Below are 27,806 nucleotides of genomic sequence, written 5' to 3'. Positions count from 1 at the left end.
AAAGAGAGAGAAGATACAAATTACCAATATCAAAAATGAAAGAGGTGACATCAGTTATACAGATAATAGAAGGATAATAAAGTTCACTGCAAAGCTACAATAATCAAATCAGTGTGCTATTATCATAAGGCCAGATCAATAGAACAGAATTTGGAGTCCAGAAAAAATAACCCTTACATTTATAGTCAGTTGATTTTCAACAAGGATGTCCAGACCATTCAATGAGGAAAGAACTGCCTTTTCAACAAATGGAGATAGCCCAACTGAATATCCACATGCAAGAGAGTAAAGATGCGCCCCAACTTTACACCATGTGCAAAAAAAGAACTCAAAATGGGTCAGTAACCTAAATGTAAGAGCTAAAACTATAAATGTTTAGATTAAAAAGTATAAATCTTAATGACTTGAATTAGGCAATGGCTTTTTAGATATGATGAAAAAAGTATATGCATCAAAAGAAAAAAAGAGAAGCTGAGCTTCATCAAAATTAAAAGACAATAAAAAGCCACTATTTTTGTGCTATAAAGGACAATATCAAGAATGCAAAAAGACAACTCACAGAATGGGCATATTTGCCATCATACATCTGATAACAGACTTGTATCCAAAATACATAAAGAACAATTACAACTCAATAATAATAATAATAATAAAAACCACAGCCCAATTTAAAAACTAGCAAAGGGGGGCGCCTGGGTGGCTCAGTGGGTTAAGCCTCTACCTTCGGCTCAGGTCATGATCTCAGTGTCCTGAGATCAAGCCCGGCATCGGCATCGGGCTCTCTGCTCAGCAGGGAGCCTGCTTCCCCCTCTCTCTGCCTGCCTCTCTGCCTACTTGTGATCTCTGTCTCTCTCTCTCTCTCTGTGTCAAATTAAAAAAAAATAAAAAATAAAAAATAAAAACTAGCAAAGGATTTGAATAAATTTGAATGATGTCTCAAAAGAAGATATACAAATGTCAATAAACACCTGAAAAGATGCCCAACATCATCAACCATCAGGGTAAAGCAAATCTAAGCCATAATGAGATGTTATTTCACATCCACTAGGATGACTACAATTAAGAAGGCAGACAGTAACACTCCTGAGGCAAGAAAAATAAAAGAAATATAAACTGTTGGGACTGCATTAAAATAAAATCTTCCATAGAGTGAAGGAAACAATCAACAAAACTGAAGGCAACCTACAGAATGGGAGAAGATATTTGTAAATGACATATCCAATAAAGGATTAGTATACAAAATATATAAAGAACTTATAAAACTTAAAATAATCCAATTAAAAAATAAACAGAAGACATGAACAAACATTTCTCCAAAGATGACATACAGATGGCAGACAGACAATGAAAAGATACTCAATATCACTGATCATTAGGGTAACACAAATCAAAACTACAATGAGATATCACCTCACAACTGTCAGAATGACTAATACCAACAACACAAGAAACACTAGGTGCTGGCAAGGATGTGGAGAAGGGAACCCTCTTGCACTTGGTGGGAATGCAAACTGGTGCAGCCACTGTGGAAAACAATGTGGAGATTCCTCAAAAAGTTAAAAATGAAACTACTCTATAATCTAGTAATCACACTACTGGGTATTTACCTTCCAAATACAAAAACACTAGTTCAGAGGATAAATTCACCCCTGGTTTATTGCAGCATTATTTACAATAGTCAAATTATGGAAGCAGCCCAAGTGTCCATTGATAGATGAATGGATAAAGAAGATGTAATGTGTATACACACACACACACACACACACACACACACACACAGGAACATTATTCAGCCATAAAAAAGAACGAAATCTTGCACTTGCAACAATATGGATGAAGCTAGAGAGTATAATGTTAAATGAAATAGGTCAGTCACAGAAATACCATACAATTTCACATAGGTGGAATTTAAGAAACAAAACAAACAAAGGGGAAAAAAGAGAGACATAAACCAAAAAACAGACCCTTAACTATAGAGAACAAACTGATGGTCACCAGAGGGGAGGTGGTTGGGGCAACAGGTGAAATAGATGACAGGAATTAGAGAGTACTCTTATCATAACACTATGTTCATTCTATTGGAATTAAAATTTAAAACGTAAAGTAAAAAATGATAATAAATGTTGGTGAGTATCTGAAAAACTGCAACATTCCTACACTGCTATGGAAATGAAGAATGGTGCTGCCAATTTGGAAAACAGCCAGGTAGTTCTTTAGAGGGTTAAACCTAGGCTACATGAACCAGTGATTCCACTTATAGATAGAGAGATTCTCAAGAAAAATGAAAGCATACCCATTCAAAAACTCATACACAAATTTCATAGCAGCTTTATTTGTAACAGCCCAAAAGACAATACAACCCAAATGTCCACAAATTGATTAGTGGATAGATAAAATGTGGACATTTACAATGGAATACCATTCAGAAATAAAAAGGAAGGAAGATGAACTACTGACACATGCTACAGCTTCTCTGAACCTTGGAAACATGATGTTAAGGGGAAAAGGCTGGTCACAAAAGACCACATATTGTGTGACTCCAATAATATGACATGTCCAGAACAAACAAATCTATATGGATAGAAAGTAGATTAATGGTTGCCTAGGGCTGAGAGTAGGGGAGTTGGTAAGAGGGAAAAAGGGAATGGCTGTTAACAAGCATGGAGGTTTGGGGGGGTGATGAATATATACTAAAGTTTATGTGCTGATGGTTATTAAAACTCCATGTACAATGGTATTAGAAGTCATCAATTTGCACATTTTAAATAGGTGAACTGTACAATATGCAAATCATATCTCAATAAAGCCATCTTTTTTTAAAAAAAAAAGGATAACAAAGAAATATTATGAACAGCTTTATATCAATACATCTGACAACTGAGATAAAATGGACAAATTCCTTGAAGTTACAAATTGTCAAAGCTCATGCAAGAAAAGAGAGATGACCTGAATAGTCCTATATTTATTACAGAAATTGGATTGGCAGGTGTGAATGTTCCCACAAAGAACACCCACAGTTCAGATGGCTTCACAGGTGATTCTACTAAATATTTAGAAGAAACAGTACTAATTCTATAAAAACTCTTGTAAAAGATTGAAGAGAAGGGGGGTGCCTGGTGGCTCAGTGGGTTAAGGCTCTGCCTTCAGCTCAGGTCATGATCTTGTGGTTCTGGGATTGAGCCCCGCATCGAACTCTCTGCTCAACAGGGAGCCTGCTTCCCCCACCCCCTGCCCCTCTGCGTGCCTCTCTGCCTACTCCTGATCTCTCTCTCTCTGTCAAATAAATAAATAAAATCTTAAAAAAAAGGAAAAGATTGAAGAGAAGGAAATACTGCTCACCTCACTTTATGGGGCCCTGATGCCAAAACCAGATAAGTTCAATACAATAAATGAAAACTATAGACCAGTATCCCTCCTGGATAGAGATGCCAAAATCCTAAACAAAATTTTAGCAGATCTAATTTGACAATATATTAAAAGGCCAATGGGGCTCATCCTAGGAGTGCAGAATTAGTAGACATTTGAAAATCAAAATCAATGTAATCAACTACTTTAATACATTAACAGAGCAAAACCATGTGGTTATCTCAAAAGACATGGCAAAAGCATTTGGCAAAATCCCATTCCCAATTTTAAAACTTCTCAACAAATTCAGAATAGAAGGGAATTTCATCAACTTGAGAAAGGCATCTACAAAATTCTCACAGCTAGGATCACATTCAATGGTGAAGGATGAAAAACTTCTCCTCTAAGATCAGGAACAAGACAAGGATGTCCACTTGAACCACTTGAACCACTTCTACTCAATATTCCATTGGAAGGGCATTAGGCAAGGCATTAGGGCATGAGGCAAAAAAATGAAACAAAAGGCATCCAGATAGAAAAAAAGAAAACTATATATGCAAATGACATGCTCACCTATATAGAAAGTGCAATAGAATACACACACACACACACACACACACACACAAACACACACAAATCTGTTATAACTGATAAGTAGGCTTATCAAGGTGCAGGATACAAGATCGATATACAAAAATCAAACTGTATTTCTCTATACTAGCTACAAACAGAAAGTGAAATTAAAAAATACTTTTTATAATACCATCAAAACTACAAAGTTCTTAGTAATAAACAGAACAAAAGATGTGAAAGACCTTGATATGGAAAACCATTGCTGAGATAATAAGTTTAAAAAAAAACTTACCTAAATAAAGATACTTTACTCATGGGCTAGAAGACTCAATATTAAGATGTTTGTTCTCTCCAAATTGATCTATATATTCAAATCAATCTCAATCAAAACCTCAGTGGGCATTTTCATAAAAACTGATAAGCTAATTCTCAAATTCATGTGGAAATACAAAGGACCTACAATAACCAAAACAACTTTGAAAAAGAAGAGGAAAGTGGGAAGGCTGATTTCAAAACAGTGTGATGCTCGTATAAATATAGACAACTTAATGCAACAGAAGAGAGAGTCTAGAAATAGACTCCTACACATACACGGACAATTGATTTTTATTTTTTTAGTAATCTCTACACCCAACATGGGGCTCAAACTCATGATCTTGCGGTCACAACCCCGAGATCAATAGTTGCATGCTCCACCAACTGAGCCAGCTGGGCAGCCCTGGACAACTGATTTTTGATGCAGGAGCACAGACAATGCAGTAGAGCCAGGAGATTTTTTTCAGCAAATGGTGTTGGAATGAATGGATATTTATAAGCAAAAAGTGAAATTTAATCCATATCTCGCACTATATAAAAACTAGCTCAGAATGGATCACAGTTCAAAATACGAAACCTAAAATTTTCTTTCAAGAAGAAAACATAGAATCAACCTTTATGATATCGGGTTAGGTAAAGATTTCTTAGCAATGACCACACCAAACATAATCCATAAAGACTTGTACTTCATCAAAAATGCCTGTGCTTTGAAAGACACTCTTAAGGAAATACAGACAAGCCACGGACTGGGAGAAAATGTTTGCAAAAACATATATCCTTTATAGGACTTGTATCCAGAATACACAGAGAGCCCTCAAACTCAATAATAAGAAAACAAACAATCCAATTTAAAAGTGGGCAAAAGATTTGAAGAAACACTTTGGGAAAGAAGATATACGGATGGCAAATAAGCACATGAAAAGATGCTCAACACCACTGGTGATTAAGGAATTGCAAATTATCACCAGAAGGAAATATCAGTATTAGCATGCTTGAAATTAGTAAGATTGACTATCCCAAGTGTTGGTGAAGGTGTAGAGGAACTGAAACTTTTATACATTGCTAGTAGGAATTTAAAATGGAACACCCACTTTGGAAAACATGAGCAGATTCTTAAAAAGTTAAGCATACACCTACCATACTGTTCAGTCATAACTCTCCTAGGTATTTATTTACCCAAGAGAAATGAAAGCTTATGTTCATATAAAGACTTATAAGCACATATTCATAGAGACTTTATTTGTAATAGCCCCAAACTAGAAACAAAACCAATGTCTAACAAGAAATAAATGAATAAACTATGGCATATCCACCCAATGGAATACTATTCAGGGGGGAAAAAAATGAAGTACTAGTACATATACTAATACACATTACAAAAATCTCCAAACCAGTATGTTGAGTGAAAGAAGCCAAACAAAAAGAGAATGTATGATTCCATTTATATAGAATTTTAGGAAACACACAAGAATGCCTGCCTGGGCATGGGGAGGGGTAAGAGTAGAGAGTAGGAGAGGCAGACTGGGAAGGGTTAGAAGAAGACCAAGAGGGAGGATTACCAAGAGCCATGAGGAAACTTTTGGGAGTGATGGATATGCTCATTATCTTGATTGTGGTGGTGGCTCCACAAGTGTATACATTTGTCAAAACCTACCAATTTGAACACTTTAGATATGTATGATTTATTGTATGCCAATTATACTTCAATGAAAGTTGTTTTTAAAAAAGGAAAATAAATCAAAGTTACACTGGGGGAAAAAAGATTAAACTAGAATACCTTGACTGGCTTTTTTTTTTTTTTTTCAACTTAGAGTTTCTAAAATTCTTCGAGTTTTGAAATGTTAAGTTTGATCTGTTCAAAGATCCATAATCATTCATTTCCAGAATGTAAACACACCTCACTCTGTCACTTAGAAGATAACTGTACTGAGACTGTGAGATGCACTGGTACCAAGTTAGATGCTATAATTCTAAATCATTTCTCCTAAATGTAACACCCATAATTCCATCATTTCATCAATCTCCTTTTTTTTCTCCTCCAAACAATGGCTTCAATTCCATCATCAGAATATAAATCTCCTCCTGCTTTAGGGAGCCACTAAACATGATATTCAAGGGGAGTTTTAAGTAATATGGGGATGCGCTTCCACCATGAGAATGAGCAGGGAGGAATGGAACAGGAGTGAAACACAAAAGGATTCTGGAGTATCATCTCCGCAGAGATCAAGAAAAACATCCCCAGAGAGAACCACCAAGAGGTTGTATCTCTAACACTACAGTGGACACTGCTAGTGAATTTTGGTTTTGTCTTTTTCCTTTTTAATATTTTTACATTGACATTTTAATTCTTTTTAATTAATGGGCTTTATTTTTCAGAGTAATTTTTGGTTTACAGAAAATTGAGCAGAAAGTACAGAGTTCCCATATATACCCCTGCTCCCCTGCAATGGACGTCTCACAAATGTACATTTGCTACAACTGATGAACAAATATTGATACATTATTATGAACTGAAGTCTGTAATTATCACTCTGTACTGTAAAGATCTATGGGTTTAGACAAATGTATAATTTAAAGCAGCCACCATTTCAGTAGCATACAGAAGAGTTTCTCTGTCCTAAAATCCTCTATGCTCCACCTACTCATTCCTTCCTCCCTTCCCCCAAATCCGTGGCTCTACAGTTTTACCTTTTCCAGAATGTCGTATAGTCAGAATCAGACACTATGTAATCTTCTCAGACTGGCTTCTTTTGCTTAGTAATTGCATTTAAAGCTCCTCCATGTCTTTTTTGTGGCTTGATAGCTCGTTTCTTTTGATCACTGAATAATATTCCATTAAATGGATATACCACAATTTATTTATGCATTCATTGATTGAAGGACATCTTGGTTGCTTCCATTACTTTATTTTTAAATATTTATTTTATTGATTTAGCTTTTTTTTTAAAGACTTTATTTTATTTGAGAGAGACAGAGAGAGCGCGTGCACAAGGAGGGAGAGAGGAAGAGGGAGAGGGAGAAGCAGGCTCTCTCCTGAGCAGGGAGACCAAGGGGGGCTCGATCCCAGAACTCTGGGATTATGACCTGAGCCGAAGGCAGATGCCCAACTAACTGAGCCATCCGTATCTTTTAATAAAAAAAAAAAAAAATCACATAAATGTTGGCAACAACCTAAATGTCCATCATTGGGGAGCTGGTTCAAGGTGGTTCAACTTTGTAGCAGAATTCCCTGCAGCTACTGGATGTTATCTAATTATCTTTAGTGTCAGCGTGTTGGTGAGGATGTGGAGCAACTGGAACTCTCACGCACTGTGGGGGAGAATGCAGACTGGTTCGGCCACTTTGGGAGACTGGCAGAGTATCTACCAAAGCTGAACATTTTCACCTTCTATGAACCAGAAACCGCTCCCGGCTATGTACCCAACAGAAATAAATTCATAAGTTCCCCTGAAAACTATGTATTAAAAAAGTCCAGAACAGCATATTCCATATAGTAAAAAAAAAAAAAAAAAAAAAAAACCAAACTGGAAATAACCTAAGTGTCTAAATGTCTATCAATAATAGGATGGATAAAGTATGAAATTCAGTGTATTTCACTCAGTGAAATACGAGATGGTGATATAAAAGAATGAACTACCAATGCACGTGACATGAATGAATCTCCCAGACAAAAGGACGAGCAAAAGAAGCCAGATACAAAAGGGACATCCTGCACAATCACCATTTATATGAAGGTCTAGAACTGTCAAAACTAAGCTATGATCTGGCAGTCAGAATAATGATAACCACTAGGGGCGATGCGTGGGGATTAACAGGGAAAAAGCATGACAGCCTTTTGAGCGAGCTGGAAACATCCTATATTTTGATCTGAGTGGAGGTTACCAGGTGGTTATAGATATATATATGATATACACACCATATGATATGTGACATACGACATATATGCATATATGGATATGGGTCAAGCTATACTATACACATAAGATTAGTGCCTTCTACAACACATTACACCTCAACACAGATATTTTAAATATAATAATACTCCGTAGCCACTGACTCAGAAAGATGGCTAGCATCAAGGGGAAACGTAGCTACAAACAGGACTCACATGACCCTATTAACGCAAAATCACCTACAAACACATACTTCATCTACAGATGACTTTAACGTCATATGGCCACCAATATGAGCAATTTTTGTAGGACAAATCCTGTCCTGAGAATCTCATTACATCATTTCATCCTTACAACAGTCTTTGAGGTAGGGACTATTGCTGGCTCACTGCTGGTTCCCCTCTACAGTCAAGAAGCACGAGCCACAGGGGCTAGGTAATTTGCTTGAAGTCAACCAGCTAAGCAGTAGAGTTGGGTCTGAACGTGAGTGTCACGCTTGCTTCGGGAGCACAAATACTAAAATTGAACATGAGTCCCCCACATTCCCACACCCCATGATCTTATGGAAATCCCCAAGCCCTGCCCACAGCCCACGAGACCCCACATGGTCAGGTCCCCGCCACCCCCTCGTGCTTCACCGTGTCCTCTCTCACCCCAGCACTCAGCCTCTCCATCTTCCTTTTCTCTTCACTGAGAACACCCCTCCCCTCCCACCATAGGGTCTGCACATCTGCCATTCTCTCTGACAGGAATGATTTCCCTCCGTATCTCTTTGCTGGGGGGACTTCTCCTCACCTCTTAGGCCTCAGCCCAAGTGTCACCTCCTCCAGGAAGCCCTCCCCAAAACCCAGCCTGGACTCAGACCTCCTTCTCTGTGGATCTCATCGCCGTTTCAGTTGTGTTTTTGAGTTCTCTAAGACTCTGTCTTGCCCCCTCTGATCGCCACAGGGCCTGGCATGGAGTGAGCACTTAACGAATATTTGATGAATGAATGAATGAATCCATCTGCCAGGGAAGATCAACTTGGAGGGCTATCTGGAAGGCTGATACCAAAATGTTAATGATGGGCACCACAGGGAGGTGGATTCCAGGGAATTTTACACTCCTTTTTGTATTTTGGGATTTATCTGGCTGGACAGTGAGTGTTCTAGTGGGTAGGTGTCAGCCTCCAGCCCCTGGGCATTTCCCCTGTCTAGGACACCCCTGCTGCCACCCTACACGCATTCTCCCAGCTCTGCCTGCAGCCCCAAGTGGGCGGTGTATTAATAAACGGAGGGAGAAGGTCACCCAGCTTGCAAGCACTGAGCTGTCCTTGACTCGGGTGCAGATGAAATGCGCCGAGAACGGGGGGAGCTGCTTTACCAAGTGCTGAGCACGTGTGAGCTATTTCTGATTCCCACCCAGCTGGGCACAGCACATCTGGTGTGCGAGCCAGAGCCAGCCTGGTGGCAGCGGGGGGAGCCACTGACCAGACGCCTTGCCATGCTCACACCAGACCTGCCACAGGCCTGCTAACAGTGGTCCCCCAGCTTTCAGGTGCTTGGGGCAGGAGGAAGGGGGCAAGAACCTCAGACTGGCTGTTGAGGCTCAGCAAGACCGAGCTCCTCCCTGCCTTCCTGCTCTCCACTCTCTCCAGCGCAGCCAGGTTCTCGCGCCTCTCCTGGCCTTTGCATGTGCTGTTCCCTCTGCCAGGAACATCTGCCCTGTCTCCAGTTGTTGGCTTACTCCCTCTGAACCTAGAGGTCTCCCCTGGGACCACCAGTCCTGCAGGGGACCCTCCCAGATCACCACAGCAGCCCTAGTGTCCCTTGTCGTAGGGCTTCCTGCTACAGCAACAAGTATCTTGATGTCGCCCTACTGGCCTGGGACCTGCCTCCCAGCCTGGGATGTGGTCACTCTGAGGGCCTTATGAGTCACCTCCATATCCCTGGCTTCCAGCAAGGGCCTGGCCCGCAGCAGACACAAAATACAAGTTAGCAGACTGACTATACAAGGCAGAAGGCACTCTGCTTGCTGAGAGGGACCAGGAGGACAGAGAGGCTTAGAAAGTGGGGGGCAGAGGAGCAAATGACTGAGTTTGGCTGCGCCTTGGAGGCCAAGGGTCAGAGATGTGGCTCAAAGGGACAGGAAGGTGGAGAGGAAGACTCATCCACAGTCCGCAGGGAAGAGTTCTGGTCCAACCACCCTGGCCCCAGACCTCCAAGCAGCCCAGATGCCAGGTACCAGGTTGCTCATAGCCCCTGCCTCCTCCAGCCTGGACAGGCACAATGGATATGGAATCTGCACAGAATGGAGCATTTTGTCTAAATATATCTCCTCCCCAGTGAAGGACGCACAGGGAGGGAGTGGGGGGCACAGTGAGCTTGCAGCGCTGGGAGGATCTTTACAGGAGCTCTTGTCTTCAGACCCACAGCCACTACCCCCGGTAGAGGCCACTCTGGGTCCCCAGGTAAGGGGTGGGCCTGGGTGGGCCTCTCCAAGCAGGAAATTCCCATCGCCTGACTTCCGACCTAAAAGCTGCTACTTTATATATGGGCCAAGCACAAATCAGGACAGCAGAGGAAGGAGGAGACACAGAGGCAGGGGCCTGGGGGAGGTGACACAGAGGTGGGGAATGGGGGAGGAGGACACAGAAGTGAGCACGGGGGAGAGGAATCCAGAGGTGGACCTGGGGTAGAGAACACAGAAGTGAGCCTGGGGTAGGGAGACCCAGAGGTGGGTCTGGGAGAGAAGCCTTAGTTAACTAAGCCAGGCTCTCCCCACCACCTTGCTGCAGGAAAGGCACAGAGAGGGAGGCAACTCAACAGGGTCACGTGGGGGTCTGAGGGCAGTGAGGGGGTGAGGACCAAGGGTCCTGGCTCCAAGGCAGTCTGAGAGCTACTGCAATGCCTTCAGTGTCCTAAGGTTCTCCCAAGGACCCTTCAGGGTGAGACAGTGGAACAAGGCACAAGATTCCAAGTCCAGGCCTCTGGTTCAGTCCCGTCTCCACCAGTGAGGCCCTCAGGCAAGTCATCTCTGGGCCTCAGCTTCCCCCTCTCTCTGTGTGCTGGTCTCACCAGGAGGCCCAGGCTGACCTGTGAATTGACCTGGACTGGAGTGTGGGAAGGAAAGGCCAGAGGATGCAGTGTGTGCACATGTGGCCAGGGGAGGTCATAAGAGAGCCCCACAATACCAGTGGCTTTTTCTTGAGCACCTACTATGTGCTGGGTCCTGTCCTCAGGACTTTAACACACAGACCTCACTTCACTCTCACACCAAGTCTCCAGATGGGCTGTGACACCATTATCCCATGGGGAACAGATGGGGAAACTGAGACTCCAAGAGATTTCTGTGACTTACTGAAGGTCACCTAGCTGGTGAGCTGAGCCAGGACCGCTCAGAGTCGGCTCACTTCCTCCTGTGGGTGGACAGGTCTGCTGGTGACCACTCCAGGGCGGTCGGCCTGTGGCTCTGAAAAGCCTTCCCAGAGTCCTCAGGGCTGAGGCAATTGTCACCTCAATTTCGTTCTTTCAATTAAAAAAAAAAAAAAAAAACAGGAGGGGAAAAACAACAACACAAGAAAGCCTCGCTCTTTAAAACAGGTGGACATAAATACTTGCTGCTATTAACACCTCACTTTTAAATGGTCACTAAGGCCCTCCCAGAGTCTCCTTCCCCAACCCACTCATGCTCACCCTGGCCGGGATGACATAGTGGTTAAGAGCGCAGGCCATGAGGCTAGCTGGTCTGGGTTCAAATCCCAGTTCTTCCAGCTGCCTGCTGGACCGAGAGTCACTTTCCCGCGCGGTGACTTATTTCCCCACGTGTAGGGGACAGCGATTCCTGCCACCCAGAGTACCTGGGGGTATCAGAGAGAGAAATAACGCAAGGTCTGGCCCAGGCCTTACTGGAGACAGTCGGCATCAACCCTGGCTAACATACGGATAATGAGTCTACACCAGATCCCCTCTGAGCGGCTCCTGCGTGTGTGTATGTGCGAAAAAGAGAGCTAATAAATGTTTACAATTGTCTGAAGTCACTAACTTTTGGGGTGATGTGTTACGTAGCGACAGGTTAACTAATGCAGCTGGCGGACGCTGCAATGGAGGAAGAAAGGTGGAAGCAGTGGGAAGCTGCTTCTAGCGGTTTCCCCAGCTCCCACGCTGGGCAGGCAGGGGCTCCCCTCTAGTGGCCCCCCCACCCCTGTCTGTCCAGAGACGCCTCCCTCCCAACCTCAGCCTTCCCAGCGAGGCTGCTCCTCACAACAGTTAGCACCCTGGGGGAGAGAGCCCAGATGTGAGCCTGGGGTGGGGGAGACCCAGCAGCAGGTCTAGGAGAACAGATCTGAGACAGCTCGGCTAACCGGTGGCGCCTACTATGTGCTGCCACAGAGCGGAGGCTTCCGCATCTGTTTTCACTCAGTTCTCACGAGAGCCTCCGTGGCGGAATATTGTCCCCATAGCCTGGAATAATGTTGGGCATGTGGTAGATCCTTATAACAATTAATGCGGACTAGACTGCGTTGAGAATAAACCCCCAAATTTCAGGGGCTTAAAGAACAAGAAATCTATTCCTTTCAAACAGTCGGGCTTCTCCTGACTCTCTTTTGGCAAAAAAAAAAAAAAAAAAAAAAAAAAAAAATCCCTGGTGGGTCCATAAGCTAAAATGAGGCAACCAACCAGGCAATTTCCTGCTCACCCAGCCCAAGGCAGCCCCATATCACTCCATATGGGCTCACTTGGACATTGCTCCTACTCCCAGTCCCCGAGGAGAGGAGCGGAGGGGTCCCAGTGGGACCTGGGGGCTGAGCTCCTATCTGAGGCACCTGTCACATGACCTGGCCCCTGCAGGGGCTGTACTCTGGCCATGGGGCACGGCAGTGTTCAGCTGACACTCACGAGCTGTGCACCTACTGTGTGCCAGGCCCCAGGCTAGGCACTGCAGGGGGGTGCGGGGTGCCAAGGGGCACCAGCCTGGCCCCTGTCAGGAGGCGTAGGGGAGGCAGACACATAAGTGGACTTCACAGAGCACAGGCCTCTGGAGTCCGGGCAGGAGTGACTCGTGTGGATGAGAGAGAAAGTCTCCTGGAAAGACAAGGCCTGAGCTGAGTGCTCAGTAACCAACAGGAGTTACTGAACAAGGACTTTGGGGAAGGGTATTCTGGGCAGAAGGAACAGCCGAATGGGAAGGTTTGGGGGCCAGAGGACCCTGTGTGTTCTGTGACTCCCAACTCATTCAGCTGAGCTGTAAGTGAGAGCACACCGGGGGCTGGAGAGGGCTGGAGGGGGGGACGGAGGCAGGTGACAGGGGCACTGACTGCTCAGGACTCACGATGAGATGTAAGGGGGTGGGCATGGTTTCTCCATCAATCACTTGGCCTGTGTATACACCGTATATGGGCAGGAGACCTGGGAGGGGGCTGAGACAGTCATCTTGGCCAGAGGTGTGAAGGCTAGAGCCAAAAGATGCCTGAGAAGGAGACCAGAGGCAGGGAAGGAGCTCAGTGTCGGCTCTACAGCTGAGACCCCAGACTCACCCCAAGGTCTCCAGGTGCAAGGCTGCCTCCCTGATGGCCTCCAGAAATGGCCTTGTCATCAGTCAAACCCAGCCTGGCAAAGGGGTGCTGGCCAGGGAGTCCCCTGCCCATCACTGCCCACTCACTGCCTGCGCCCCCAGCCCATCCAGCGTCAGCAGAGGGTGGTGACACACTGGGTCGGCAGAGGTCAGCTGGCTCTAGCCTCAGCCTCAGCAGGCAGGCAAATGGCCAACATTCCACGCCAGTGCTGGGAAGGCCTGGGGTGTGGTCAGCCCAGAGAGCACTATGGGTCTGCCCTACTCCAGAACCTTCTGTGGCTCCTCAGTTTCTTTCCACGGGAAGCATCCACGCACGGGGGGTGGTGCCGACAGGAGGCATCACTCCATGCTAACTTGCTGGGGGACCTCAGGCAGATTGCTCAAGAGGTCCCAAGTCGGACTCCGTGTGAGTCAAAGGTTCTGCTAACTACAACCAGGGCAGACCCTCTGGCTAAGTTTCTAGCCGTACCTGGGCAGGCCACCTCACCTGTCTGAGCCTCAGCTTCCTCCTGTGCCAAGAGCCCACCTGTGTCCCTCCAGGCCCTGATTCTACCTCCCACGGAGCCCCTTGCTCTCCAGGCTCTTGACCCTCCCATTCCCCTGCTGCCCAGCACAGGGCCTTTCCGTCCCAGTTCCCTCCTTCTGGCTCTCAGGTGGCAGGTCCATCATCACCTCCTCAGGACGACCCTCCCTGCCCCGCAGACTAGGTCTCCTTGTACTTGTCTCTGATAGCAGCAGCCCCTGTCTCGACAGGAGCTCACATTCACGTGGGAGGTGATGTCCTGAGCACTGGCCTCCGAGAGGACCGTGGGTGCTGCGGGGCCGGGCCCGGGAGCTGCGCTCACTGACACGGGCCCCACACCTGCTCTGGGCACAGAGCCGGCACGTCCTGTGTGTTTGCTGCATGACCACTGAGAAGAAAGGGGGGATATTACCATCTGCCTCCCAATGTCAAGAGGACTTGACGATACACGAAGGGCCTGGCTCGAATGGAGGCGACATCACTCACACACACGCACGCACGCACACTCCCACGCTCATTTCTCACACGCTCCCCATACACACATAGCACATAAAACATACACACTCACTCTGCACCCACATCTCCCCCCAACACGCATGCAGTGGGGTGAGGGGGCCCGAGGGGGGCCCTACCCTCCCATCCATGCCCACACCCTCCCAGAGCCCCCTGATGAACCAGACACACAAGGAGCAGATCCACAGAAGGCAAAGGTGGGCCTGGCCCAGCAGGAAGAAAGTCCCCACCCCACCCCACCCCCAGACCCCCGACTGCCCAGAGCCAACCTATCTCTGTCCCCATGCAGGCGATCCCTGGAAAAACTCGCATATGCCCAGTTCTCCAGGAATCTCTCACCCCCCCAAAGGTGGCAGGCTCCCCCCGAAGGAGAGCTGCGAGATGCCGACACTTCCTTGCCTGTTATCACACCCTGGCTTCCACGGTGGGAGCTGGAGGTCGGTGAGGAAGCGCAGAGTTCCCAGCAGTGGCAGCGGGGGACCCAGAGATGGCCTGGGGCAGCCCCAACCTCCCCCCAACCTTATTGCACAAGTGCAGAAACCGAGACTCAGAGAAGGCACCAGAAGGTTCACAGTGACCCAGCTGGCCTCCTGCCTGGGGTCTGCCTTCTCGCCTGGATACCTGAGTCACCCAGACCTGGGGTCCATCCTGGCTCCACCATTCACCTGCTGTGCGGCCTCAGTTTCCCAGGATGGAAAATGGAGAGGAGCACAGCACCTTGCTCCCTGCACCGCGGGGGGCACACATGGAGCTCACAGGTGGCGGAAGAGCTCCTTCTGGGTCCCAGGGGACCCTGCCAACTGCCCAGCCAGCCTCTGGATCCCAAAGCCCAGTCCTCACGGTGCACACTGCCCAGAAGAGCAGGCAAGCGTGCCATGGCCACACGGCAAGGCCTCGGCACACTGGGATGTGAACTGGGGCCCTCTTCAGCTGAGCTTCCCACCCTGTAAGTGGATCTGGCAGTGCCGAGGAGGTGCCGGGGCTTGGCGGCAGCCGGGGGAGGGAGGCAGGCAGGCAGGCAGCTGGGGGTGGTGGGAAGAGTCTTCTCTCCCCTGTCTTCAGCAAACCCGGATCCCCGTTTCCAAGCTGCGCTCCAGAGCCCTCGGCTGCTGCGTCACTGCGCGCAGTCAGCCCGCAGTGGGCGGAAGGACAGGCTCCCTCCCTCTGGCTTGGGCCTGGGGGACAGGGAGAGGTGGGAAGCTGGGCCGAGGGTCAGGGGTGAGGCCCGTGGGGGCTCCCTGACACCTTCCAGAGGGAATCTCAGCTCAGTTTACTCCTGAAGCCACAGAGAGCAGAGCTGGGCGAGCCGTGGAGCCCTAACTCCCAGCACTTCAACAAATAGATGGAGACCACGAGGCCCAGAGAGGTTCTGGGACTCCACAGGGGACACACAGCAGCAAACCAGCTCGCCAGTCATTCCAAACCCCCATCTCCTGGTAGATTCAAAGCAAAAGCCTCCTGAACCCAGCCCTGTCACCGCAGGCTCATCTGTCACCGCAGAAAGAAAAACCTGTGAACCCAGAGGCCTAGTTTTCCCTCCCCGGCCCATATCTGGGGGCACGGAGACCCCCTCCTGTGCAATGACAAATACTTCATCGGGTGTGGTTCGGAGCCCCTGTGGTGGAGGCCCAGCACAGCGTGAAGGTACACAGCAGGCACTCAATAAGTGGTCTCATACTCCATTTATACGGCAGGATGCCTGCCCCATTTCTGCATGATCAAAGACAGAACCTGCCCACGTTGTCGTGTGCTTTCTCAAGATGACCCCCTCACGTATGAAATGTGGCTTTAGTAATTTCTGAAGCAAACTCCAGGAGACGAATCACCTGCTCAGGTCCTCTCACGTGGAAGGAAGGTAGACAAATGCCATGTCTGCTTTGCTGCCTCCTCCGAAGTCCCCGTGCCGGGCTGGATACAAGGGGTCCCAGGATGCCAGCATCCTGTTCCCTCTCTGTCGCACTGTATCCCTGCTTCTCCCTCAGCACCTGTGCCACCTCCCATCAACCCTGGAGCCTGATGGATGGGCCCCCTCCCAGAGCTGTGAGTCAGTGAAGAGCAAATTTATGGGGAAGGGCCATGGCGCTCCTCCTGTTAATAGCCAGGAAACCCAGCAAGCCCTGGTGGGGCCCAAGAGCGACCGATGACATCCAAGGTCACTCCTGAGCCTGCTCTCAGTTCTGGCCACGATCTGCCTCCAGTGAGCGGCCAGGTTCCCCCAAGCCAGGGTCCAGGTCTGCCACATTTAATTCCCGTGGCCCAATGCCCACCTCTACATACCAACCCCCCCCATCACTGCTGGTGAACACATATCCAAAATGTGGGCGGAGACCAGATTCTAGACTCTGACTGGGTTGGACTCAAATCCTGGCACTTCCACTTGGCCAGCTCTGGGGCTTGGGGCGACTCCAGCCCTCTGTGCTTGTCTTCTCATCTGTAAAATGGGGATAGTAATAGGACGTCATGGGACTAAAGGAGAGGCCGAATTTAAGGTGCTTAGAGCTGGTGCTCATTAACCGGAGGGTCCGGCACCATGTGTGGCTCCTGGGACTTGGTCACCAGTGCTCTGTTCCACGAGTGGGTGTTAGCCAGTGACACCGTTGCCATTATTGGGATCAGCAGCAGCAGTATCAGGGATCCCCAAGCCTGGTTTTGCAACCAGCCCTGGTGAAGGGTGTAGCAAAATTCTCCAAACAAAATTTGCTTCCATTCATTTTGGGTTTTTGAAAAGGCCACGTCAGACAGCTTGGCGGGGAGGAGGCGGCGTTGCGAAACCCAGCACAGAGAGATCCAGAGCCCCGCTCCTCGGCTCAGGAAGTGATGTGCCATCAGTTAGCGACAGGCTCCTGTGTGCTGGCACCCCCCGGGCTCCCGGGCTATGGGCTCACCTTCTGCCCCGCTTTGAGTAACCTTAGGAAACCACCCAACATCCCTGAGCCTCAGTGTCCTCATCTGTCAAATGGAGACAAAATATCCCTGTTCATTCCTACCCCTGGTGGTGGTGGGAAGATGCCAAGATTCAGCATCTTCTGCACCCTGAGTGCTGTTCGTGCCCTGAAGGCCTCCGTCCTGGCCGCCTGCCTGCGGCCACCAGGAGACACTGTGGAAGAAGGTAGAGGGAGAGAATGCACCCCTCCCACCTCCATGAGCCACGACAAAAGGAAGTCAGGTCCCATGAGTCTTAAAGGGCCCCCCCACAAGAGTCTGATGAAGTCAAAAGTGGGCCTGTCTTTGGTCCAGCACACGGGAAGCCTCTCATCAGGGACAGCCTTTCCCAAAAAGGGTGCAGTGAGAGTCTGCACGACGGGGAGCCCCTCTCAACGGAGCCAACCCTGCACTCCCTTAACTGACAGGGCCCACTGTTACAAGAAACTGCTAAGCCTCAGCAGCAGCCCCGTTGATCCTGGCCCCAGGTGTTAACACACATTGCCCTCCAAAGCCTTGAGAGTGAACCAAGCCCCACCCCGGCTCCCCACATGCCCAACAGAGAGCTAGGGACCTTGAGAATCTCTTCTTGGGCTGTCAGCACCACAGACTCCACACTGGGAGGCTGGCAATTCTTTGAGATCACAAGGTCCAAGCTTGTGCCCTACCTATCAAGGGAGCCCAGAGAGGGGACATGCCACATCCAGGGGCACACAGCGAGGCAGCAACAGGACACTCACCATCCCCGCACACTGCCCACCCCCATGACCAGCCTCCGGTGGCTGCCTTCCGGCCTCAACAACGTGGTCCTTCCCGCTATTGTCTATCTACCTAAATCCTCTGAATCCTCCAAAATTCACTCCAGATCTAGTGCATGTCCTGCAGGAAGCAATTCCCTTGGGCCCAAACTCATGCCCCTTCCCAGCACTGGACAGCACCAGCCTCTACCACCAGAAGGACCTGGCAGGATGACTATGGTTCACAGAGCAGGGCCCTGTAGGTCTCACTCTGTCTCCGTGCCTAGCAGGAGACACAGAGCAGGTCTCCGGAAGCCCTGGGGGCCCAAAGACAGAAAGGAACATTAGGAAACGCACAAGTGAGTGGACAGGCTGGTGACCTCCTGAATGGAAAGCAAGCAGGAGATGATGTGGGTAATGAGTTGACAGAAATAAGTGCCACCGGAGACACCCCCAAAGACATAGGCTCCTGCCCAAGCATGGCTCCTCACTCTCCTGCAAAGCCTCTGGGGTCGCACAGACACACTGGGGTTTTAAAGGCCACGGGCCTATAACCCCCCAGAGCCTAGCCAAATGCTGCGGAGTTTGCAGGCCCAGCTGGAGGCAGGAGCCCATACGGACGGTCATGCTGATGAATGGACCCAGCCAAGGCTTTCACCACGTCCTACTGCCCAGCCCTCGACTTAGGATGCCCCAGTGGTGCTTGTCCGTCCATTCATTCAGCCAAAGAAATGGACTGAGGGCCTGGGATGAGCCAAGACCTGTCCTTAGCACCAGTGGGATGGCATGAAGAGGCAAGTGTGACCCTGTTCCTCTCCATACCAGCTGTACGGAGAGGCATCTGATAATAGGGAACAGTGACTGGGATAGGGAAGGCAGAAACCCGTGGGGGCTGGGAAGACGGGGACAGGGAGACAATCCGGCCTGGGTGTCAGGGAAGGCTTTCGTCTGGAAGTGATGCCTAAGCTGAGATCTCGATGATGAGTAGAACTTAAGTAGGGAAATGTGGGGAGGTGTGTTCAGGCAGACAACTGGTTGGTGTGTGCAAAGACCCTGAGGCTGGAGGCAACCAGGTCTGTTCCAGGAACTGAAAGCAGGCCAGGGGGACCAGAGCCAAAGAGAGAGGGGAGGGGCTGGTGTGGGGAGGAAGCTAGGCTTCATCCTGGGAGCAGTGGGCATTTCCTGAATACCCACAGTGAGCTTTTTGGAAAAAAAAAAAAAAAAATCCACCTTCGAGATTTTATTAATGCGCGTTTCGGAATGTTTAAGTGGAAATGTTTAAATGCACTATAGGCAGATGATGCTACTTTTTTAATGATCTTTGGAATGAGTGAATCTATCAGTTCATCACAGAGTTATAGAAGCGCAGAGAACAACTGCTCCTGTCCCACAGAGTGTCCAGCGGAATTCCTTAGAAGCTTCCCATTCCACAGAAGCACCGGCATTTAAGAAGCCAGGGGCCCACAAACTGCGCAAGAACTTAACGAGATGCCCCTGGTATGACCAGTTCGTCAGGGAGTCTTACAAAAGTTCCAGACTACACGATCCATCCTTAGTTCCCAAGTGCCCTTCAGCCTCCTTTCAAAAGCACCAATTCAGCGGCCAGGCGGCCTTTCGCCCCTCCGCACAGCCCTCAGACCTGCGGCTCCATCTCACAGCTGGGACCAGCCGGATGCTGCCCTGGGTCCCATGAAACTCAGCCATTAGGCCTGTTCTACCCCACACTTTCTCTCGTCGGGACCTTGCACTCCACCCCCAGTGCCTGGTACAGACTGCCTGCCCCCTGCTTCTGGGCAGAACAGCGACTCCCTGAGGGTGCGGGCCACACTAGATCACCCTGTGTCCCTAGGGCCCAGCACAGGCCTAGTCCAGGCTCTGACGGATGGACTAAGGGAGGGTGCCATGGACATTTCCCACGGGCACACTCACAGAAGTCGAGTCGCTGTCTCTGGGCTCCAGGAGGACCCAGGCATCCTGGCGCACCCCTCCCACAGCACAGGCACACGCACACACACACAAGCCCGCCCCCACGTGCACAGCCAGTGTCTCCAGGAGCTGCTGGGAGCACACTCCGCATCTGCAGCTGACTGGCCTCCAACAGCCAGCTCGGCCCCGCTTCGGGGCCTGGCAGTGGCTCCCAACGCTCTAACCACCAATCGGTCACCCAGCTCTGCGGCCCCACCCAGCCCTGCTGCCGCTGGGAGTCTGGCTCAGGCCCCTCAGGCTACCCTGGGACCAGCCAGCCCACAGTTGCCTCTGTGGGACAGAAACTGGGCTCCTCCAACAGCCACTCTCTGAGATGATCCCGTACAAGCCCATTCCAGCACCTTGAGCCTGGAAGAAAACACAGCCCCCTTCCACAAGTGAGGGCACAGAGGCAGAGCCAGCCAGGACCCCAGGGAGCTAGGCTGAGAGAGCTTAGGTGCAATGGGGGTAGAGGCAGATCCCTCCAGGCTCCTGGGGCTGGGGACCGCGGCCCCCTCCCCCTCTGTCATTTCCACTTGCAGGCAGGTGGGGGTGCAGGAAAACCCACTAGCACTGCCCTCCAAGCTTAAGGCTTCCATCCTCAGAGCACCCCATCCATCCCCTCACTCCCCTCCCCTGTAACTGGCCTTTACCAACCCATAACCCGTTTCCCCACTTCATTTTCCCCCCACAACATCAACAGTCTCTGGCTGCCCGTCCCTCTGCAACACAGGCAGCTCTGAGGAAGAAGAAGGGAGAGAAACGAAAGCATAGAGGAACGGAACGATGGAGGGGGATCAGAGCTGGTAGGTTCGGTCGAAAGAGGCCAGGGGCCATCATCATATGTCCAGGTAGCACATGTCCCCTCCCAGCAGGCCCGGCACATCTGGACCCAGCTGGCCTCTCCGGCCAGCAGGTCCACCTGCCACCGGCTCTGAACGCTGCGAACCCCTTTCACCGCGGGGCGCCGCACGTGGGGGCCTCCCGTGGCCATGTGAGCGCCCCCCCAGCCCAGGTGCCCGGGTCAGCCCGGCCCCTCCCGGTACGCAAACAGGGAGGGGGCGCCATGCAGCGCTGGGGGGTGGGGTTGCCCCCACCCCCTCCCCAGATGCCAGGTCCGGGAAAAGAGCTCGGGCAGGGGGGAGCTGGCTGGGCAGGCTCCCGGGGCTACTGAGGCGGGATGGAGGCAGCTGGGCTGAATGGAGGAATGCCCTGGCCGGCTGGCAAAGCCCTCCCTCTCCTTAGCTCCAAGGCTGCTGGGCAGGGAAAGGGTCTGCCTGACCCCCTGGCCGCCCTGCGGATTGAGGGTCGGGCCCGACGAGGGGCTCCCCAGCTTTGGCAGCCCCTTGGCATGGGAGAGTCCGCGGGAAAAAGAGGTGGAATGGGGGGTCTGGCCCTGGATAGGGGGTTCCGGGCCCCAGGCATGCCGCCCTCCCCCGGTCTGGGGGTCCAGGAAGACCTAGACTGGGGAGATCGCACCCAGAGAAGGGGGCTTTCCAGCCGCAGAGCCGCCCCCTCGGATTGGGGGCTAGGAAGACAGAACTGGCAGGGGGAGGGGGCTTTTCTGCGCCAGCGCCGCCCCTCGGTTTAGGGATGTTTGTCCGGGAGGAGACTCGGATTGGGGGTCTCGCCAAGGGACAGGGCGCACCGGCCCCGGAAAGGGGGTCGGGCCACCGCGCACCACCCCCGCGCCCTCACCTGCGCCCGGCGCCTCGGCCGCCTCCGGCCCGCTCCGCCGCTGCGCTGCGCCGCCGCCGCTGTTCCGGTCCGCTCGCAGGTCCGCCGCCTAGGCCCCGGCCCCGGCCCCGGCCCGCGGGCGCCCCATGCCTCTCCTCTGGCCGGCGCGGCGCCCCAGATGCGGCTGCGGTAGGAGGAGCCGCGCGGCCCCGGCTCCCCGAGAGCGTCGGGGAGGGGGCGGGGGGCGGGGAGATGCGCGCGGGGGAGGGGGCGGCGCGGCTGAGCCCAAAACCAGGCGCGGATCCGGCCACCGACCCGGGGCTGAGGGGGTAGGGTGGGGGGGCGCGCCGTTGCCAGCGCCCACCCCCACCCACGCCCCCGCAACCCGGAGGGGTGGGGGAGGGTCTCCGCGGCCAGCGACGCTCGGTCGCGAGCCGGAAGAGCGCTTAGAGATCCCCGGCTGGCCGCCCAGAGAGTGCAGGCTACTGGCACAAGGTCACACAGCGTGGGCTGCGGTAGCGCGGGAACGTGGAACCCGAGGCTACAGAGCTGGGCAGGAGGAACCTGTGTTGACGAGCTCCGGCCCGTTGGAAGAGGTAAACTGAAGCCCACACTGGACGAGACTGGCCCAGGTCCACACCGTGAAAGTCAGGAGAATCCTGGGATTCGGACTTGGGGCTCCTGTGCCTGGGAACGTGTGCCCCGTCCTGGTGACCCATTTCCTGCAGGTGCCTTCTCTCTCCTATGGCAGCAGGGGAGTTAAAACAATCCCTCGATGGACCTGGACTGTGTACTCATCCTACTTCTGGGGCTCTGTGATCATAGCTAAGAGACTGCCCCTTCTGAGATTCAGTTCCTCCCTCCACCTGTAAAATCAGGACAACACGAATATAGTATCCACAACTTGGGTTGAGGAACCAAAGAGATAATAGATGTAAGCTTCTTGACAGTGCCTGACATTCATAGGTTTCCAATGGATGTGCTCACCCTCACTGGTTCCCACATCTCCCAAGAATGCTAGTTGAATGCAGAGAGAGTCAGATGAGTGTAAAGGGTAGTGTTCAAAGCCGAGCACAGCCCATTTTTCCAGTCTCATCCACCATGTGCCCAGCCTGCCCACATCTCCATCCCAGAAACCTGTTTCAGTGTTTCTTTGCCTTTCCCTGGGCGAGCAATGCCTTCCCACCGTCTCCACCCAACAAATTCCTACTCATCCATCAAAGCCCAGAACAATCAGCTGTATGCCCCAGCTGTTGACACTCCCTACCAGTCCATCGCTACCTCCCTTCACCATTCCCAGTGTTCGGGTTTGTTTCTGTTTTTGTGGACCTTGACAACCGTGGTTAGAGGAGGTCTTCAGAGGAGATGACACCATGAAAGCTAATTCTGCCCAGGTGAGCTCCCTGGAGGAGGTGTGGCTTCAGTAAGGCCTGGAAGGAGAAGTGAATTTAGAGCTGGAGGGCGGGAGGGGGAGGAGACGGATAGTATGTGACCAGCAAAGAGGTGACTGTAGGTTTGGGCAGGGTGTCAGTAGGGAGAAGAACTGCCTGGAACAGTTGGGAGGACCTTGTTGTCTCAGCTGGGAGCCGGTGAGACCCAGGAGCCGGGCAGCAACCTGGCACTATGTGGTCAGGTTAAAGACACGTGGGCTTTGCCCTTGAGAACACCTCACACAGGGCTCCCAGGGGACTTGTACACAGGTGTTCAAGTGATATCATTTGTAATAGTGGAAAGCTGGACACTACCTGCCTGTCCATCATCGGGAGACTGGATAGAACATGACGAATTCAGACAGTGGAAAATTCTCCATGCCACGATCTTCAAAATAGGTGAATATAAGTCACACACATCTATAAAGATAAATCTCCAAAAACACACTGTTGATTCAGTTTGTGAAAAATAAGAGTTGTACACGTATGATTTAGGTACTCTTTGTATGAATTCCATACTTCAATACAATTTTTTAAAAATAAAAAAAAATATGGGGCACTCGTGTGGCTCAGTTGGTTGAGCATCTGACTCATGATTTGGGCTCAGGTTATGAGATCAAGCCCTGCTTCAGGCTATGCGCTCAGCATGTAGTCTGCTTGGGATTCTCTCTCACCCCTTCCCTCTAGCCCTCGCCCTGCTCGCACATGCGCACTTACTCTCTCAAATAAAAAAAATCTTTTTTAAAAAATAAAAAATACATTGTTGGATTAAAAAAGCAAGTTGCAGATGGAAAACAGTTTGATGGCAGATATTTAACATATGAAAACATGCAACACAGCACTATATATTGTTTAGGGACACACACATATGTCAAACAAGTGTAAAAACACAAACAGGAGTGGGATAAATAGCAAATTCAAATTGGTACTGACCCTGAAGGAAAGAGTGAAGGGAATGTAACACTCCAAATGCACTTGAAATGGTTTCTTTAAAAAAAAAAAAAAAATTGAGAGGGAGAGAGCCCGCGCGCTAGCCACGCAGGTGCGTGGGCGCGCACGCACATACATGCAGTGGGGAGGGGCAGAAGGAGAGGAAGAGAGTCTTAAGCAGACTCCACGCTGAGTGTGCAGCCCCCGCGTGGGTCTTGATCTCAGAACCCTGAGATGACAACCTAAGCCCAAACCAGGAGTCAGACGCTTAACTGAGTCACACCCAGGCGCCCCTTGAAATGATTTCTTTCTTTCTTTCTTTCTTTTAAGATTTTATTTATTTATTTATTTGACAGAGAGATCACAAGTAGGCAGAGAGGCAGGCAGAGAGAGAGGAGGAAGCAGGCTCCCTGTGAAGCAGAGAGCCGGATGCTGGACACGATTCCAGGACCCTGGGATCATGACCTGAGCCAAAGTCAGAGGATTTAACCCACTGAGCCACCCAGGCGCCCTGAAATGATTTATTTCTTAAGTTGGGTGGTGGGTACCTGGGAGTTTGTTATTCTGTTCTCTATAGTTTTTTGTGACCATGAAACAATCATAATGTATTAATAATTTTTTTTTTTAAAGAAAGTCAGGCTGTGCCTGGGAAAGTGATTGGGAGCCATTGCTGGTTCTTGAGTGGGGTTGTGACATGGTGAGTGGATCAGAAGCGGCAAGAATAGAGAAGGAAGGTCAGGGGAGGCATGTGTAACAGTCTAGGACAGAAGTGTAAAGGTCTGAATGGGGTCAGGAATATAGTTATGGGGAGGCAGGGAAAGATGAGAGAGATTTAGAGGAGTAAACACTGGTGTGCGTAGGCAAGGTCACAAAATTTAAAGTCCATAGGGCCTGGACAGTCATGCAAGCAGGCTGTGAGCATGAAGTCATGGGAACTGGTAGGTAGGGCCTTCCCCAGTGCCAGGTGATTATTGCCACGGGGGAAAGGAGACCCAGTAAGGCCACATCTTCCTTCTCTCCCTCTCTCTGTCTCTTTTTTTAAAGAGAAATCAGCAACTCATTTTTTTTTAATGCAAAATCTCCTAAATTTAAATCATGGCAACTAAACTGAAAAAAGAATTAACTCTGTAGGGACCAAGCCATTCTGGTTTGCAGTCCCTTCAATGAGGAAGAGACTCAAGGAGATAAAATGAAGGGACCACATCACCAAGTTTTCCTACCTATGAGGCTGAAGAATCTCACAGTCCATGCAGCAGTTAGGGAGGGCTTCCTGGAAGAACTGACACTGGGCAGTGAAAGGAGACATTATCCCAGGCTGAGAGAGCAGCAAGTATAAAAGTAGGGACTGAGTGGAATGAGTCCAAAAGAAAAACTAACAAAAGACACCAACAGGGTGTCTCACAGAAGAGGAACACGTGGCCAGTAAACACACGAGAAGTGACCTCATTAGTCATCAGGGAAAGGCACATCAAGACTATGATAAGATGCTACTTCATACCCATTAGGCTGGCAAAAACAAGAAAGTCTGGGCACACGTGTGCCCAGAGACGCCCATGCACGTGTGTGGTCAGCCAGTGCTTCTCAGACTTCACTGTACACAGAAATCATGCAGGGATCTTGTGAAAAAACAGATTCTCATTCAGTGACTCTAGGGCAGGGCCTGAGATCCTGCATTTCTAACATGTTTCCAGGTGATGCCAAGGCTGTTGATCCCCAAACCACATCTGGCAGAGCATTAGGAGAAATGCACAAGAATATCCAGGGCAGCACTGTTTGTAATAGCAGAAATCCTGACAACAATCCAATCAGTTGACAAGAGAATGAACAAATAAATAAATGAATTGTGGTATAGTCATAGACAGCCTCAAAATGAATGAATCACAGCTATACTCAACAACATAAATGATTCCTCATCAATAAAGCATTTAGTTAAAAGAAGACCGTGTACTATTTTTATTTTTAAATAAAATCAATAAATAAGTAAAAAAAAAACACAAAACTTCATTCAAGCATTTGTATATGTAAGAAAACTAAAACCAACTAGGGAAATATAATTCAAAATTCAGAATATTAAAGCCCTCAGGCAGAGAGCTGGGGCTACAGGAAGGACCTTGGAAGAGGATGGGATGTCTTGAACCAAGTAGAGTCCATTTGGCAGCAGTTAACCTCCAGCCCTAGGTAAGGACAAGCTCTGGTAACGACTAGATACAGGGAGTGACCCCATCTAGCTAATGTGAGACTTGGCTTATGACCAAAGGAGATAATGTCCGGATCCATTGCGACCAGATCTGGAGATGCCTGGCTCCGGCGCCATTCTCCAGGTCAGTCAGGCTCTAGACCGGCAAGGCAGGTCCCTTGGGGAAAGGGAGAGGGGTGAGTCTCTCGGAGCCCCCAGAGCCAAATGTCGGCCTCCTCCTCACTCCACACTACATCCCTAACTTTCTCCTGAACAGCCTTTGAGTCTGATGAATCCTCCCCATCGCTCTGTCTCACCCCGGCTCAGTCTCTGCATCTCCTGACTTTACTACACCAACTACTACTTGACTACACCAACCTCCTCCCATGGCTCCTTCTCCTGTTTGCACCCCTGCCCCCAAATATCCCTCCCTCCACACCAGCCACAGAGAGATCTTTCTATAACAAGGGTCTGTGTCACCGCTCTGCTCAGAACCCCGCATTGGCTCCCTGGCACTTGGGGAGAAAACATGAATCCTTTAGGCTGGTCTTCACAACCCTTCACCATTTGGTCTTTGCACTCTTTCCTAATTCAACTGTGGTCAAATCCCAGGACTCAGACACAAGGCTCTGCAGTCCCTCCCGAGGACAAGCTGTGTTTCATGTCTTCCCCTGTGCAGGTCCTTCTACCTGAAAAGCCTCTTCCCCCACTACATACTCATCTTTCAAAATTCAATCAACATCCCTTCCTCTGGGGAAACCTTCTGTGACTTCTGCCCCCCACTCCCAGTTTGTCACCTCCGAACACTTAATTTATTGCCTTTTAGTATTACCAAGCATTTCTTTCTTTCTTTTTCTGTCCGCTCTATTGAGGTATAATCAACAAATAAACATTGTATATATTTAAGGGGTACAACCTGATGGTTTGGGATATGTGTACATTGTGGAATGATCACCACGATCAAGTTTATTAACATACCTCTCGGGGCGCCTGGATGGCCCAGTGGGTTAAAGCCTCTGCCTTCAGCTCAGGTCATGGTCCTGGGGTCCTGGGATCAAGCCCCACGTCGGGCTCTCTACCCCGCAGGGAGCCTGCTTTCTCCCCTTTCTCTGCCTGCCTCTCTGCCTATTTGTGATTTCTCTCTGTCAAATAAATAAAATCTTAAAAAAAAAAAAAAACATACCTCTCACCCCACATAGTTAACCTTTTTTTTCTTGTAGTGAGAACACTTTAGATTTTACTCTCTTTGCCAAT

The 27,806-nt window shown here is 49.7% G+C and overlaps 1 protein-coding gene across 3 annotated transcripts in view; it reads right to left on the bottom strand.

Moving 5' to 3' along the window:
• DLGAP4 (DLG associated protein 4) overlaps positions 1 to 22,147 on the bottom strand; it is a 192,487-nt gene extending 170,340 nt beyond the window's left edge. For all 3 annotated transcript variants that reach the window (XM_059406940.1, XM_059406938.1, XM_059406939.1), the window contains exon 1: positions 22,038 to 22,147. The gene's annotated coding sequence lies outside the window, so the exon portion shown is untranslated. The remainder of the gene's footprint in view (positions 1 to 22,037) is intronic.
• Positions 22,148 to 27,806: the final 5,659 nt, after the last annotated feature.

This window comes from Mustela nigripes, chromosome 7 (genome assembly GCF_022355385.1).
Source record: "Mustela nigripes isolate SB6536 chromosome 7, MUSNIG.SB6536, whole genome shotgun sequence".
In the NCBI taxonomy this organism is placed as follows: domain Eukaryota; kingdom Metazoa; phylum Chordata; class Mammalia; order Carnivora; family Mustelidae; genus Mustela; species Mustela nigripes.
This window is presented reverse-complemented; position numbering and strand designations above follow the sequence as displayed.